The 16242-nt window shown below is 49.3% G+C and overlaps 1 long non-coding RNA gene and 1 pseudogene across 1 annotated transcript in view; one reads left to right on the top strand and one right to left on the bottom strand.

Moving 5' to 3' along the window:
- Positions 1-1456: 1456 nt before the first annotated feature.
- Positions 1457-16242, top strand: part of LOC144614005 (uncharacterized) — a 33131-nt gene continuing 18345 nt past the window's right edge. Inside the window, exons 1-2 of the long non-coding RNA XR_013551538.2 lie at positions 1457-1543; positions 9167-9298. This is a non-coding gene — a long non-coding RNA (uncharacterized LOC144614005). The remainder of the gene's footprint in view (positions 1544-9166; positions 9299-16242) is intronic.
- On the bottom strand, positions 13051-13599 carry LOC144614004 (large ribosomal subunit protein eL21 pseudogene; annotated as a pseudogene).

Below are 16242 nucleotides of genomic sequence, written 5' to 3'. Positions count from 1 at the left end.
CAGGCACTCGTGAAAGCAGGCTCCTTCTTGTTTGCTCCCTTTGTCCAGTCAGTCAACCAGTTATTGCTAAGATTCTCACTCATGGCTCAGAGGTAGGACTTGAGTGACCCTTCTCAGGGCCACTGATAAAAGATTACACTGCAGAAAAATTCTCTGGTCCCAATTCTGCAATCATTTTCGAACACTTCGAAATCTAGAGTCCAGAGTCTAGATGGCATCAAATGAGCCCAAATGTAACTTGGGAAGACTGGTCCTAGGAGGGAGTAAGAGCATTCCTTTAGACCCTGATCTCTGGCCGTTCCTGCATTAACTTCTGAGACAAACCCATCTCTGGACACGGATCACAGGCCTCAGAAGAGGGGTGGCCTTCCACACAAGCAAGGACGTTAGCAGAGTGGGGGATATCATGCTTGTGTCTCTTGGAGTCTGCAGCCCGTGCACTTGGGGGTGTGCCGTGCGAGGTTTCATCGTTCTGCTGTGGCTGAGAAATAGCACGAAGGTGGCAACTGGCCACGAAGAGGTTGTGGAGGTTGCAGCTTCTCCCAAGAATACTACAAAATCTGGTCAAGAAGTTGAGTCTTTTTCAAAAAATCAGTTGAAATTCTTCGCTGTTTTGAAAAGGAGGGAGGGGAGGGCAAATCGTTCCCAGCCCAGCTGTGTGACTGCATCTGTCCAGCAGGATCAAAGGCAGAGCACAAGCCTCTAAGGAGACGTCCGTGCATCCCACGTACTGAGCAGCCCGTGTATCAGCAGCTACACTAAGGAACCTAACCCGGCACAGGCAGTGCGTTCGGGAAACTCTGGGAAAGGAGGCGGGGAGGGAGGGGGCCCTTGGAGTGTTCCCCAGGTCTGCATTCTCCGCCTGATCTGTTCCTTCACGGAACCTTCGGGCTCGGGCGTCCAAGGGGCACAGCACTTGTGGAAAGGCGGGGACGAGAAGAGGGACGGGCGGTCCCGGCCGAGGGCGGCCGTGGCCCCACCGGAGGCCGTGGGGCTGCAGGTGCACCTGGTCCCTGACTCGGTGGGAAGGCCGCGTCAGAGGGCGCGGAGCGCACGTGTGCGGTGTTACAATCGCCAGTGCTGGCTTCACAGGCGCCGGCTCCACGGCTGGACGGCCATAAAGAGTCCGTCCCGTCTGAGCTCGAGCCGCCCGAGTGGCTTCCCAGCGCGAGAGGGTCCCCTGGTGTCCCACCCCGCAGGGACCTCCAGGCGCGTCCCTGCGTGTCCTTTGCCCGTCCGCGCACGCCCAGGGGGGCGGGGCTGCAGCGCTCTGGACCCGCCCCCCGGTGCCCGCCGCGTCCGTTGAGGGGGCGTGCCGGGGAGCGCGCGCGCGTACGTGGGGGCGGGGCTCAACGGCCCTGCCGGCTGGAGGCGGTGCCCTGCCTGGCGGCCTCGTGCCACCGTGACGTCAAGTCGAGGCCAGGGTCGCGCGCTGTTAGTCGCTCAGGCGTAGCTGCGGTCGCCGTGTTAAGGCCTTAGCTGGTGTGCGCGCGTGTCACGTAGCAACCGGCCGCGTGGACGCTCGGCGACCGCCGCCGCGACGGTGAGCTGGCGCGCGAGTGTTTCGGGCGGTGTGCGGGTGTGGACCGTGCGGGGCTGAGACCGTTTCTGGGAGTCGGCGTCGGCAGCGGGGTCCCGGGCGGCGGCGGCGGGTCTGGGGTCTTCGCCTCGGCGTCTCGACCCAGTGGTTCTGCGGCAGGTTCTTGGGAGTCGGCGTCGGCAGTGTGGTCCCGGGCGGCTGTACGTCTGGGGTCTTCGCCTCGGCGTCTCGACCCAGTGGTTCTGAGGCGGGTTCTTGGGAGTCGGCGTCGGCAGTGTGGTCCCGGGCGGCTGTACGTCTGGGGTCTTCCTCTGGCATCTCGACCCGGCGGTTCTGAGGCGGGTTCTTGGGCGTGTCGGCGTCGGCACCGGGGTCCCGGGCTGCGGCGGGTCTGGGTTCTGCGCCCCGGCGTCTTGACCCAGTGGTTCTGAAGCGGGTTCTTGGGCGTGTCGGCCTCGGCAAATTGGTCCCGGGCGGCGGGTCTGGGTTCTGCGCCCCACCCCTCGAGCCGGCGGTTCTGAGGCGGGTTCTTGGGCGTGTCGGCGTCGGCAGCGGGTTCCCGGGCGGCCGGTGGGTCTGGGGTCTGTGCCCCGGCGTCTCGACCCAGTGGTTCTGAAGCGGGTTCTTGGGCGTTTCAGCGTCGGCACCGGGGTCCCGGGCTGCGGCGGGTCTGGGTTCTGCGCCCCGGCCTCTCGACCCGGCGGTTCTGAAGCGGGTTCTTGGGCGTGTCGGCGTCGGCAGCGGGGTCCCGAGCAGCAGCAGCGGGTCTGGGGTCTGCGCCCCGGCCTCTCGACCCGGCGGTTCTGAAGCGGGTTCTTGGGCGTGTCGGCCTCGGCAAATTGATCCCGGGCGGCGGGTCTGGGGTCTGCGCCCCGGCGTCTCGACCCGGCGGTTCTGAGGCGGGTTCTTGGGCGTGTCGGCGTCGGCAACTTGGTCCCGAGCAGCAGCGGCGGGTCTGGGGTCTGCGCCCCGGCGTCTCGACCCAGTGGTTCTGAGGCGGGTTCTTGGGCGTGTCGGCGTCGGCAAATTGGTCCCGGGCGGCGGGTCTGGGGTCTTCCCCTGGCATCTCGACCCGGCGGTTCTGAGGCGGGTTCTTGGGCGTGTCGGCGTCGGCAGCGGGTCCCGGGCGGCCGCGCGTCTGGATGTGCGTCCCGGCGGTCGGGCTTCGGGGGCCTGGAGGGTGCGGTGGGCGGGTGGCGAGGGGCCGTCGGGGTTCCCCTCCGAGGGCGCGGGGCCGCCAGGCGAGCGGAGCACAGGTGGGGCCGCGGGAGCTTGTCCGCCGGGAGTGTGGCACGTGTGTTCGCACGTGTGGGGTAGTGCGGTCTCTACCGCCCTGCGGTAGGGCGTTTGTGAGGGAGGGGCCGAGGCCGAGTGTGAGCGTGGGCGGAGAGTCGTGTGTGGACGCTGAGTGCCCAGCTCCTCGGGGAGTTGGCGGTTAGCTGTGGGTACTGTGGGGAACGTGCGACTGTTTCCCCCTGTGACTCGGGGTCCGGTGCGAGTCGCGGCGGATTTGGAAGGATTAGGCGCGCGTGCGTAGGGGCAGGGTGTGGACGGCGCCTGCGTGTGTTAGCTTCGGTGTGTGGCGTGCTGCGTGTTACTCGGCCAGTGTCGCAGGACCACGTGGTTTAGGGTTCAGGTTCTTTTCCTGATTGTCGGCAGCTGTGTATCTATCCGTCACCAGCTGCAGGAATTATCCAAGTTGTTCGCAAGGTGTGAAGGTTTCAGGAGCATTCCAAGGGTATTTCTTTGGGTAGTGGAGCTGTGTGTGTGTGTTGGTGTGTAGAGGGCAAGTCCGTGACTCTTTCATGGCGTCGGGGGTGGGGGCGGGGGTTGACGTGCCCTCGTGATGTGGGCTTGTGCGAAGCGTTGGGGTGTGCTGGAAGTGACCTGTGCCGACTCGGGATGGTGAGTGGTGCGCATCTGTTCCTAGTTCCGTGTTTAGTGTCAGCAGGCGGGTCGCTTGAAGGAGTCAAGCTGCGAATGCTACGTAAAAGCCACAAATGAAGCCTCTCCCTCCTTTCTCCGGGAGCATTTTCCTGGGCATTTACGAGCACACCACCGGTCTGTGTGGGTGGGTGGATGGATGGATGGATGAGCGAAGCAAGCATATTCAGGCATCGTTGGGTGTTGGGGGGGGGGGGTGGGGTGACTCTGTGAATTGTGAGTGTCGCTTCCGGAGCTGTGGGCCCTTGTATGTGTGCACCGAGCCTGGTCATTCTGAACCGTTGCGTCACTCCTAATGAGGTTGGCCCACTGGTTAGGGCCAAAGCATCCCTGTAAACATTGGTGATGTGCAGATAGGTTGGGGGTGTCTGTTAGGTGGGTGGAGACTCCTTCAGCACCTGCGGTCCTGGCATCTGGGTCCCAAGTGGGATGGCCTGGTGGGCATCGATGGCTGTCGGTGCAGAACCTTCACCAGTGTGTTGTCGGTGTGATGGGGATTCCTGGAGGGGAGGGCGGAAGGTCTGCTCTCGCGGGCAACCCCCGCAGGTCAGCCGGGCAGCTACGGGCACTGCTGTCTCCTCTGGGGCATGGCTGCTAGGCAAGGACACCCTCCACGTGGGTTCCAGGTGGTGACGGTCTGTAGAAACATGTATCTGCGAGAGCAGCTGCCCCAGGTGGTGGGGGATTTGGGCGATCATGCTGGTCAGCCATGTCGCTAGTTCTCAACCAGCTCATCTCAGTGGAAGCCTGAGTCCTCGGTGCTCGGCAGGACCTCTGGGGGCGGGGTGGGGGGAGGGGGTCAGTGAACTGACAAGCCTGGAGTTGGGAGGCTTTGTCCCTGCAGAAGGGCTGGGGGCTGAGACCCGGGGAGACTGGGATGTTCTGCTCTGGGTAGGTATGGCTGTGATGTTCCAGAACCCTGTAGGGTATGCTCTCTTTTCTTTTCGAAGGTTTAGGGTGCTCCTAGTCCTGGGAAGCTTATCTCAGCTTCATGTTTCTCTGATGGGATGACCTGATGCTCTTTCTCTCCGTCCACATGGACCTGCAGACCCACCAGAGGGTTCAGTCAATATGGCCACCAGCTGACCACATACACAGTTGCCTCCTGCCTCCCCCTCCCTTGGACCCACCCAAGCCTTTCTGGGCCTTCCTTATGGGGAGTCTCCCACTGGCCTCTTCTCCCTCATGGTGGATCTCCCTCCAGCAAAAGGTGCCGACGTCACCTTCTTGAATGCCCCAATACCACCTCTCTTAGCACTAGCGGATTCCTAGGGCTCTCACTGCCTCCTTTGTAACCTATCCCCAATAAAGGGACAGTACGGTATGTTAATTGCATTGTTTTTTGTTGGCAAAACGGACCTTTGCCTGTTTTTTGGATTTTAAAACAGTTTATGTTCTAAAAAGAACATGATGTAACACATGCAAGGTAGACGTTCTTGGGTTCCTTTAATTTGTTTTGTTTTTGATATGGGAAGATGTAGACCCTGAGCTTTAGGGGAGAAGAACAGGAGTGTCTCGATATCCCAAACCAGCACTGAAAACGCCCCACTCACGTGGAATGGATGGAAACGTCCGGAATGGCTGAGGCCGATCACAGCTGGTTGTTCTGGGGCCACTGGTGTTTTGGAGTGTACGTTACGGCACGTACCCTGCGTTCCCCCATCTCTCCCTGGGCAGAAGGGATCCTCTGTTCCGCACGGAGCGGCCCCTTTGGCCAGGCCATTAGGAGCTCCCACCCCTTGTACTTCGCAGCAGTTGGTGGGGATAAAGGAGCTGAACGCTGTCACCCACACTGGGCTTTGGGGGCTCAGGAGCCCTGCAGCAACACAGGAGTGGGTCTGAGGACACCCAAAAGGTGGCTGCAGAAAGGAGGCTGCTCTGATGTCTGCTGTAGGAGCTGCGCGTCCAAGGGCTTACAGCCTGCAGGGACTGGGAAAAGCAGAACGGGGTCAGTGGGACTAGGAACAGAGCAGGGAGAGGATGGGAATCAGGACGGGGCTGGAGGCAGGCTTTGACTCCGCTGGGAGGGGAGGAGGGAGCAAGTCAGGGGATGAAGTCCGCCACCCTCATCCCTCCGCCAGACCCTGCTCCTGTGGCTGCTCCTGGTTAGGGACCCTGAGAGAATGTTAGCTTGGAGGTCAGCGGTCCAGCTCCTTCCCGAGGCTCACTCACGCTTTAAACGACAAACGTGTCCATGGTGCACCCTGGTTAGAAATGCAGCGTTTAAGGAAGCTCAAGGCCTCTTCCTTGGGAGCGCCCCAGAAACAAAATTAGAAACAGTAACCGGTTTTTAATAAGTTGTATATCGGTGCTTGTAGTCTCTCCTCCTTCCATGTGCAGAGATCAGAGTTTTTGGTCAAAGTGCTGACTGGACATTGGCTGATGCTGTGCATGTGTGTGTGTGTGTGTGTGTCCGTGATGCAGCTCTGTGTTTAGTATCTGTTTTCTCCACTGGAAAGTAAGAGCCAGAAGAGGAGTCTTTACCGTGCTTGGTAAATACTTGTTGTAGCTTGGATTCTTCCGAAAACAGACCTGAACACGGAGTTTAGGGAACAGGATGTTTACTAAACAGCACCTGTGAGGGAAGAAGCAGAAAGCAGGATTGGACCCATGGATCTCTCCCCCAGACTCCAGCACAGCCTGTGCTGCCCCCACTGAACTCTCTTTCAGAGCTGTCTGTCCTCAGTTGGAGGAAACCGGCCAGGCCGCCATCAACCCGTGGGACACATGCCTTCCTGGAAAGGGGATGCCCCGTGGTGAGGCCACTGTGTGTAGCTCGGCAGTCCCTGAAGGAGCCGGGAGTCGACACTGCCTCCCGAAGGCACCCTTGCCAGCGGGGGACACCGGGCCTTCCCTGGAAAGAGGGGCAGGTGATACTTGCCGTTGTCACCAACTCCTCCCCATCGCAGTTTCTGTATATAGATTCTGAGTGTGTGGGTGTCTTCAGGTGGTGGAAACTGTGTAAGTGCGCATCGGTGTTGTGAATATTGTGAATGTTTGTACGAGCATGGAGTTTCTGTGTGTGAAGTTGGGGAGTGTGTAGGTTTGCGCTTAGGTCTGGGTGGGGGGGGGGGCGTTGGATGGCCCTTGTATGTTGTGCTGAGCATTGTTGGGGGTCCCGAGCTGGTAGATGGTATTAAGAACCAGTCTTGGATTAAGACCTCCTTCAGCCGGTCATACCCACGCGGCCTCAGCAGGGAGCTCCCTCGGCACCTGAGCAACACGGTGGGGAAGTGAAAAGCACAGGGTGGTTTGATCGAACGCACAGTTTCAGCACACCCGCCTCCCTCAAAGGAAGGAGAGTCACAAGATTTACTTCCAGGTCCCTGTAACGGGCGTGCAGTGAGCCAGGGGAAGGGCAGTTGTCCATCTTGGGCCACAGCCAGCAGACGTAGAGTGCAGGGTAGCAAGCACCTAGTACTGCCAGGTGGTTGGGGTGGAGGTTGCTCGCTTCTCACGGGCTCAGCTCTGGAGGGTTACTTTCCAAGGTGCCCTAGGAAAAGCAGAGTGGGAGCTTGGGGTGGGAATTCTAAGCTCAGGCCCTAATCGAAATGTCCAGACTGGGTGTGAGCAGGCTGTCCTGCTGTAGTCACGCGGGCAGCACCTCACGAGGGCGGTTTTCTCATTGTGAGACTGGAGCTCTGTACGCGTGTGTGCCAGTGACGTGAGGGTGTGTGTGCGCTGGGGTTGTGTGAATTCCTGTGAATATTCAGGGTGCTTGCAGGAAGTTTGTGTGGTGTGTTGAGTGTATATAGTACAGGCTGAGTTGTGTGTGTGAATTCAGTGTTTAGTGAGTCATCTTTTTCTTTAAAAACTTACTTAAATTCTGGCTAGTTAACATGCAGTGCAATCTTGGTTTCAGGAGTAGAATTCAGTGATTCATCCCTTATGTCTAACACCCAGGGCTCATCCAAAGTGCCCTCCTTAATACTCATCACCCATTTACCCCACCCCCGTCAACCCTCAGTTTGGTTCTCTGTCTTTAAGAGTCTCTTATGGTTTGCCTCCCTGTGTATTCCCCCCCCCGATATGTTCATCTGTTTTGCTTCTTAAATTCCACATATGAGTGAAATCATACTAATCTAATATATACGTTTGAGGATTGGGGGTTGCTTATGTATGTGTCTGGGTGCATGTGCACTTGGGACACGAAAGGTCGCGTATGTGTATGTTTCTATTTGTAAGGGGTCCATAGTGTGTTTGAGGAATTTTGAAGGGTTCCTGTGTATTTTGAGAGGTTTAAGGGGTTGGTTCTATATATTCAGTACTTTTTTTTTTCTGGAGGCCTCGGGTTGGGACAGCGCTTGGGGGGACTGTTGTATGTGTGTGTGTTTTGTGTTTGGAAGGAGGCTGGGGAGAAGCAATGTGAACCAGGACAAAGAAGGTTGTAGAATAACTTGTGGGTATATGGGGGTATGAGATAGTTTGGGGTAATTTTAAGGATGTGTAGGGATTGTATATGTGTGATTTGGGGGGGCAAGGAGAGCTGTGTGTATACAGGTGGTGTGGAATGGTGTGTGGGTGGGTGTGGGTGCGTGTGGTTTGGCTGGATGGTGTGGCTGGTTGTGTGCATTTTGAGACTATGGTGAATATGTGTATGTGCGTTTCAGAAGAGGTAGAGTTATGCATTTTAATGCTTCATGTGTTGGTTTTGTGTGTGTTTGCAATATCAGTGTTATACCTGTATTCATGCATCTTGTCAGGGTAAGAATTTAGGGAGTGGAGGGATTTGGGAGATTGGGGTTGTTAGTGTATTGGGGTGTTTTGAGTGGTGTGTGCAGAATTGAGGGGTGTAGACATGGTATTTATAGGTTCTCAAGAGGGAGATGGGTGTACGTTTGTATCAGCGTGGTAAGGTCATTGTTTTTGGGGGGGAGTGACCATTTAGGAGAAGGTAGGAAACCCTGTCTGTGTCTGTCTGAGGGTATTTATGTATTTGAGCTTTGAAGGCATGCCTATGTGGATGTTCACAGCTCTAGGGGACTGTGTGTGGTATATGTGGGATTAGAGGATTGTGTCCAACATTAAGGAGTATGTGAGTTTGGTTTTAATGTATTCAGTTATTGTTGGAGGGTTTGTGTGCATTGCATTGGGGGTTTTATGAGGTTGAGTGGATTTTTTGGGGATATGGGGATGGTTGGAAGTGCATTTTTTTAGTTAAAAATTTTTAAATGTATGTTTGTTTTGAGAGAGACAGAGGCAGAGTGTGAGCGGGAGAGGGACAGACAGAGAGGGAGACACAGAATCTGAGCAGCCTCCAGGCTCTGAGTTGTCAACAAAGAGTCCGACACAGGGCTTGATCCCATGGACTGCAGGATCATGACCTGAGCCGAAGTCGGATGCTTAACTGACTGAGCCACCCAGGTTCCCTGGGAGTGCATTATTTTATTGAAGGCCATAGCTGTAATTTTATTGGGGCTGAGGGTTTATGTATATTTGGGGCATGAGGGTTCTGGGTACACAACCAGGCATCTGATAGGTAGAGGGTTTGTGTGTTTGAGGATGTGTGGAGCTCTGTGGGCCTGTTTGATGGTGGCACAGATGACTGTGACTGGGTGGAGTGTCTGTTGGCCTGGGAGTGGGATATGGGGCTGTGTTGGTGGCTGTAAGTCTCCCCCATGTGTACTGACCCTTGTTTGTTCTGACCTTCTGTGACTTGCCGTCATCCTGTCTCTTCTCTAGGGCAGCCATTCCCCTGGAATTGTCAGAAGTCTCATTTTCACCTGGATTGGAGTGGGAATATCACTTCTGCTGGTGGCTGGATGCAGAATGGGGCTGAGTCCCCCAGGAGTCCTGTCCTCAGTGGGGTGGCTGGTAGGTCAGGACTTGCCCTCCAGGAAGTCAGACATGACCAGTCCTCTCCAGAATGTGCTGGCAGGACTGACCTATTGGATGGACTCTGCTAGGAGTAAAGTAGACCCAGACCGTTCCTGAGAGAGAAACCTGTTTCCTCCCTTGGGTGGCTCCCACTGGAGCAGGCATGGCATAGAACTTCAGTAGACTGGCTGTAAAATTATAAACGGTGACCTTTTTAGAATGCAACATGTTTCCCGTTATCCAAAAATTGACAGCCAAAACTCTTGGTGTCCTAAACTGTTGAAGAAAGAGCAGAGCCAAGCTGAGTGCCCAGCTGTGTTTATCAGGCTCCATTGAAAATGCAAATTTGCATCATCACTGCATCACTTGAGTTTCTAGTGTGTGCAAGGCACTGTGTGGAGTACTTTCACATGCATGTATTCCAAATCCATAAAAACCCCACTAGGTGGAAACATTAATTGTTTCACTTTTGCAGGTGATGAAGTTGATGTTCAGAGGTGGGCAATCATGATGAAGCACCTTGTGTGTGCCAGAGTATCGGTCATACTTGTTAACCCCTCCCAGCAAACTAAACATAACCCTGATCAATGCATCCGGATGCCGGGCTTTGAAGACACAAAGTAGATCCCAGCAGCGGAATCTCTGTTTTTATCTAGTAGTTTCAGGTCTTAAGTCTTTTTTATCCAGTTGGAGTTGATTTTTGTGATGGAAGTTGAATAAGGGACCAGTTTCACTCTTAAGCATGTTTTCCCATCACCATTTATTAGAGACTACCCTTTCCCCACTTTGTGAGTTCTTGGAATCCTTCTTGATCTTGAAGATCACACTATAGATGGATTTATTTCTGGGCTCTTGGGTCCATTTGCCTGTATATCTATATGGCAGTACTGTATTATTTTGATTATTGTAGCTTTGTAATATATTTTGAAATCAGGAAATGTGATGCCTCAGGCTTTGCTCTTTTTCAAAGTTGTTTTGGCTCTTCAGGATCTGTGGTTCCCTATAAATTTTTGGATTGTTTTTCTATTTCTGTAAAGATTCCATTGGAATTTTAATACGGATTGCATGAAATCGATGGGGCACTTTAGGCTGTATGGGCATTGAAACAATATTTTTTTGGAATCTATATTGTTTATATCTGCTCTGATCTTTATTTTTCCTCTTATTCTGCTGGCCTTGGGGTTTCTTTGCTGTTCTGCTTCTAGTTCGTTTAGGTGTGCTGTTAGATTATGTATTTGGGATTTTTCTTGTTTCTTGAGATAGACCTGAGTTGCAGTGTATTTTCCTCTTAGGACTTGAGGCATCACTTTTTATTACATCCTCTTTCCCTTCTGATTTTCTTGATTTGAGTCCTCTTTACTTAATTAATGTAGTTACGGGTGTGTTGAATTTATCTTTTCAAGAATCACCACTTAGTTTTTAAGACTTTTTCTGCTGTTTTTTCTGTTCTTGATATATTTCTGTTTTAATCTGTATTATTTCCTTCCTTCTGCCAACTTGAGGATTATGTTTTTCTTTTTTTCCTTAGGTCCTTGAGGTGTAAAGGTAGGCTGTTTATTTGAGGTCCTTTTTATTTTATTTTTTTGATAGAGGCATTTCTGACTATAAACTTCCATCTTAGTACTTACTGCCTTTGCTGCATCCTGTGAGTTTGGGTGTGCTGTGTTTCTTTGAGTTTGTCTTGATACACTTTTTCAATTCCCTTCTGATTTCCTCTTTGAGCAAATGGTTGTTCAAGAGTGGGCTGTTTGTACATTAGTGAATTTGTTTTGTTCGTTTGTTTTTGCTGCTAGTGATTTCTAGTTTCATTCCCTTGTGGTCAGAAAAGATCCTTTGAATAATTTTGATCTTCTTAATTTAAGATCTGTTTGTGGCTTAACGTATTATTTATCCTGGAAAGCGTTGCTTGTGTACTAGAAATGAATCTTTGCTGCTGTTGGATGGAATATGAGTTCTGTGTATGTCTATAAGGTCCATTTGATCTATAATATTGTTCAAGTCAACTGTTTCTTTACTGATTTTCTGTCTGGATATTCTATGTTATTATAAGTGAGTTTTTGAAGTCCCCTAACATCATTATAGTGCAATATAATACGTCAGCATTTACTTTATATGTTTAGGTGCTTGGATATCGGGTGTACATATGGTTGTTATATCTTCCTGTTAAATGGACTCTTTAATCATCATATACAGACCTTTTATGGTCTACAGAAAGTTTTTGACTTAAAATCTATTTTGTATAAAACTCCTGGTTGTTTTTCTTTTTTTTTTTTTTTGTATAAAAACTCCTAGTTTGTTTTGGTTACTATTTGAGTGGGGTATTGTATCCTTTTCCATCCCTTAACTCTGAGTCTATATAGGTTTGAATATAAGTGAATATCTTGTAAGTAGTGTATACATGTCATCCTTGAACTGCATGAATTTGAACTACATGGGTCCATATTTTCTCCACATTCTTGCCAACACCTGTTTCTTGTGTTGTTGATTTTAGCCATTCTGACAGGTGTGAGGTGATATTGTAATTTTCATTTTCATTTCCCTGATGATGAGTGATGATGAGCATCTTTTCACGTTGGCTATTTGGATTTCTTTGGAGAAATGTCTGTTGATGTTTTGGGCCCATTTTTTAAATATTAAACTTATTTAAATTCAAGTTAGTTAACATACCGTGAAGTATTGGTTTCAGGAGTAGAACCCAGTATGATTTATCACTTACATATGACACCCAGTGCTCATCCCAACAAGTACCCTTCTTAATGCCCATCACCCATTTAGTCCATTCCCCCCCAGCTCCCCTCTGTTAACCCCCAGTTCTCTGCTATGGTTTGCCTCCCTCTATTGTTCCTTCCCTTCCCCTATGTTGATCTGTTATGTTTCTGAAATTCCACATAGGAGTGAAATCATATGATATTTGTCTTTCTCTGCCTGACGTTTACTTACCAAACACACTCTAGTTCCATCAGCGTTGTTGCAGGTGTCCAGATTTCATTCTTTTTCATCGCTGACTAATACTCCATGGTGTTTTTGTGTATATACGCATCTTCCATATCCAGCAGTCAGTGGGCATTTGGGCTCTTTCCGTAATTTGGCTGTTGTTGATAATGCAGCTATAAACATTGGGGTGCATGTGCCCCTTTGAATCAGCATTTTTGTATCCTTTGGATAAATACTTAGCAGTGCAATTGCTGGGTTGTAGGGTAGTTCTGTTTTTAATTTTTTGAGGAGCCTCCATACTGTTTTGCAGTTTGCTTTCCCATCAACAGTGCAAAAGTGTTCTCATTCTGCATCCTCACCAACATCTCTTGTTTCCTGAGTTAATTTTAGCCGTTCTGACAGGTGTGAGGTGGTATCTTGGGTTATTTGCTTTTTGGGTGTTGAGTTTTATAAATTCTTTATAGGTGTTGGATGCTAATCCTGTATTGGATATGTCATTTGCAAATATCTTCTTTTTTTTTTTTCATATTTTAATGTTTATTTTTGAGACAGCACAAGCAGGGGAGGGCAGAGAGAGAGGGAGACACAGAATCCAAAGCAGGATCCAGGCTCTGAGCTGTCAGCACAGAGCCTGACGCGGGGCTCAAACTCATGGACCGCGAGATCATGACCTGAGCCGAAGTCGGACGCTTAACTGAGTCATCCAGGTGCCTCAAAACCCACAAAATTTGAATAAAGCCATCCCCCAGTGAATTCGGATGTAAAGTTTGCTTTAAATACTTCTTTGGGGAAGACAATACCATGCTGCTACTCAATTAAAAGAAACATTTTTACAGTCTTGACGTCTTTTATTTTTTTTACATTTATCACGCCATGAATTCATAGGGAATGGGTTCCAACAGCTCAGGCTCCTTTCCATTGGCTCTCACAAAGTGTGCTTCTGTGGGTGGGGCAGGCTGGCGCTTCAGTCGAACCCAAGTGCCTTTCTCCTGGGCTTCCTTCTTTTTCTGATCATTTTCCTTCACGCACTTCAGGAAGCTGTCTCGGCTCTTTGAGTGCTTAATGTGCTCGATACGTACATTAATTCTCTTAGCAAGAATCTTGCCCTTGTTTGTTTACAACAGTGCCAACAGCCTGCTGGGTAACATTGTAGACTCTTCCAGTTTTGCCATGGTAACATTTGTGGGGCATTCCTTTTTGAACAGTGCCCATTCCCTTGATGTCCACAATATCACCTTTCTTGTAGATTCGCGTGTATGTTGCCAAAGGAACACCTCCATGTTTTCTAAAAGGCCTAGAGAACATATATGGAGTACCTCTCCTCTTTCCCTTTGTGTTGGTCATTTTGGCGAATTACTGGAAGATGGCGGTTCTGGCCGAAAGGCAAATATCTTCTATTCTAAAGGTTGTCTTTTAGTTTTGTTGGTTTTTTTCCTTCACTGTGCTGAAGATTTTCATTTTGATATAGTTCCAGTAGTTTACTTTTGCTTTTATTTCCCTTTCCTCAAGAGGTATATCTAGAAAGAAGCTGCTATGGCCTATGTCAAAGAAAATACTGCCTATATTCTCTTCTAGGATTTTTAAGGTTTCAGGTCTCACATTTAGGTCTTTAATCCATTTTGAAATCATTTTTATGTATGGTGTAAGAAGATGGTCCAGTTACGTTCTTTTGCATGTTGAGCCCAGTTTTCCCAACACTGTTTGTTGAAGAGACTGTGTTTTCCTGTTGGATGTTCCTTCTTGCTTTGTCAAAGATTAATCGACCGTATAGTTGTGGGTTTATCTCTGGGTTTATGTGTCTCTTTTTATGCCAGTACCATACTGTTTTGATTACTGTAGCTTTTTGATAGAACTTAAAGTCCAGATTGGCAATGCCCTCCAGCTTTGCTTTTATTTTTCAAGATTGGTTTGACTGTTCAGGGTCTTTTGTGGTTCGATACAAATTTTAGGACTGTTTGTTCTAGTCCCGTAAAAAATGCTATTAGTATTTTGATAGGGACTGCATTAAACGTATAGATTGCTTTGAGTAGTATGGACATTTTCACAGTATTTGCAGATGACATGATGCTGCATACAGAAAATCCTAAAGACTCCACTGAAAAACTGCTACAGCTGATAAATGAATTCAGTAAATTTTCAGGATACAAAATAAACGTGCAAAAATCTGTTGCATGTCTATACACCAACTGTGGGAGTTGCAGGAGAGAAGCATCAAAGGAAAAGACTTCAAAAGGCAAGGGCTGGAGAAGGTGCAAGGCCTTAGGACATGTTTACACAGCTGACCACGGCTGCGACTAGTAAGGAACGCCTAAAGCCATTAACATTGTCAGGGCCAGACCCTCCTTCACACCTGACACTTCCTAGTGTTATAGAAACCAACTAACTCGAAATTCAACCTTGAAAAACTAAACCATTAGATTGATTAACACACTTGCTTAGCTGACTTTATGCACATAGTCTGTATCGATTATCCTAATGAAAAGAAGCTTCATTGTGGAGTCAGGGCCTCATTCCGACTTGAGTATGAGGACCTTCACTTAACTGCACTTTGTTTGCAGACTCATCTTTTGCGACTCCGGCCATACTCCTTGCAACGACCAACAAGGAAGCATCAGAAAGAGAAATTAAGAAAACAGTCCCATTTACAGTTGTCGCCAAACTAGTAAGATACCTAGGAGTAAATCTTACCAAAGAGGTGAAAGACCTGTACTTTCACCTGTACTGTGAAAACTATAAAACACTGATGAAATAAATTGAAGATGACACAAAAAATGCAAAGACATTCTGTGCTCATGGATTGGAAGAAAAATATTGTTAAAATGCGCTGACTGATTTTTTAGGGACTCTTGGGTGGCTTAGTCGATTGGGCATCTGACTTCGGCTCAGGTCATGATCTCGCAGCTCATGTTCGAACCCTGCATTGGGCTCTGAGCTGGCGGTTTGGAGCCTGGAGCCTGCTTCGAATTCTGTGACTCCTCTCTCTGCCCCTACCCCACTCGTTCTGTCTCTCTTTCTTTCTCTCTCTCCTTCAGATTCTGTGACTCCGTCTCTCTCTGCCCCTGTCCCTCTCGTTCTCTCTTTCTCTCTCTCAAAAACAAATAAGCATTAAAATTTTTTTTAATGTCTTGACTAATTTTTTTACAGAAATACTTATTTTTACTTCCTCTGTGTTTTCCTGACTCCATACTGTCATTTTTGTTGTTTGCTTTCTACTCAGAGTTCCCTTTAATATTTCTTGAAGGGCTGGTTTAGTGGTCATGAACTCCTTTAGTTTTTGTTTGGCTGGGAAACTCTATCTTTCCTTCTGTTCTGAATGATAGCCTTACTAGATAGAGTATTCTTGGCTACAATTTTTTTCCCATTCACACGTTGAGTATATCATGCGACTCCCTTCTTGCTTGGAAAGTTTCTGTTGAAAAATCCCCTAATAGCCTTATGAGGGTTCTCTTGTTTGTTACTGTCTACTTTTGTCTTGCTGTTTTTAAAATATCTCTTTTTATCACTGTATTTTGACAATTATCTATCTTGGAGCGAATCTGCTTCTGTTGATTTTGTTGGGGGTTCCCTGTGCGTCCTGCATCTGGATATGTTTCCTTTCCCAGATTAGGGAAGTTTTCAGCTTTATTTCTTCAAATACATCTTCTGTCCCCTTACTTTCTTCTAGGATGCCTATAATGTGAATATTACTATGCTTGATGGAGTCACTGAGTTCCCTGAGTGCCTTCTTGTTTTGCATAATTCTTTTTTTCTCCCTTTTGTTCAGTTTGATTACTTTTTGTTACTCTGTCTTCTAGGTCATTATGTTCCCCTGCTTCTTCCAGCCTGCCATTCATTCTATTAAGTGTGTTTCTCATTTGTTTATTGAACAATTTATCTCTATGGTACTCCTTATCTCTGTGTTAAGGGTCTCACTCATGTCTTCCACTCTTTTCTCAAGCCCAGTAAGTATCCTTATGATCACTGCTTTAAATACTCCCATCAGGCATGTTACTTATATTTGTGTTGCT

Source organism: Panthera onca, chromosome D4 (genome assembly GCF_046562875.1).
Source record: "Panthera onca isolate mPanOnc1 chromosome D4, mPanOnc1 haplotype 2, whole genome shotgun sequence".
NCBI classification, from domain to species: domain Eukaryota; kingdom Metazoa; phylum Chordata; class Mammalia; order Carnivora; family Felidae; genus Panthera; species Panthera onca.
Note: the sequence above shows the minus strand (reverse complement) of the source record. Positions and strands in the feature narration are given on the sequence as shown.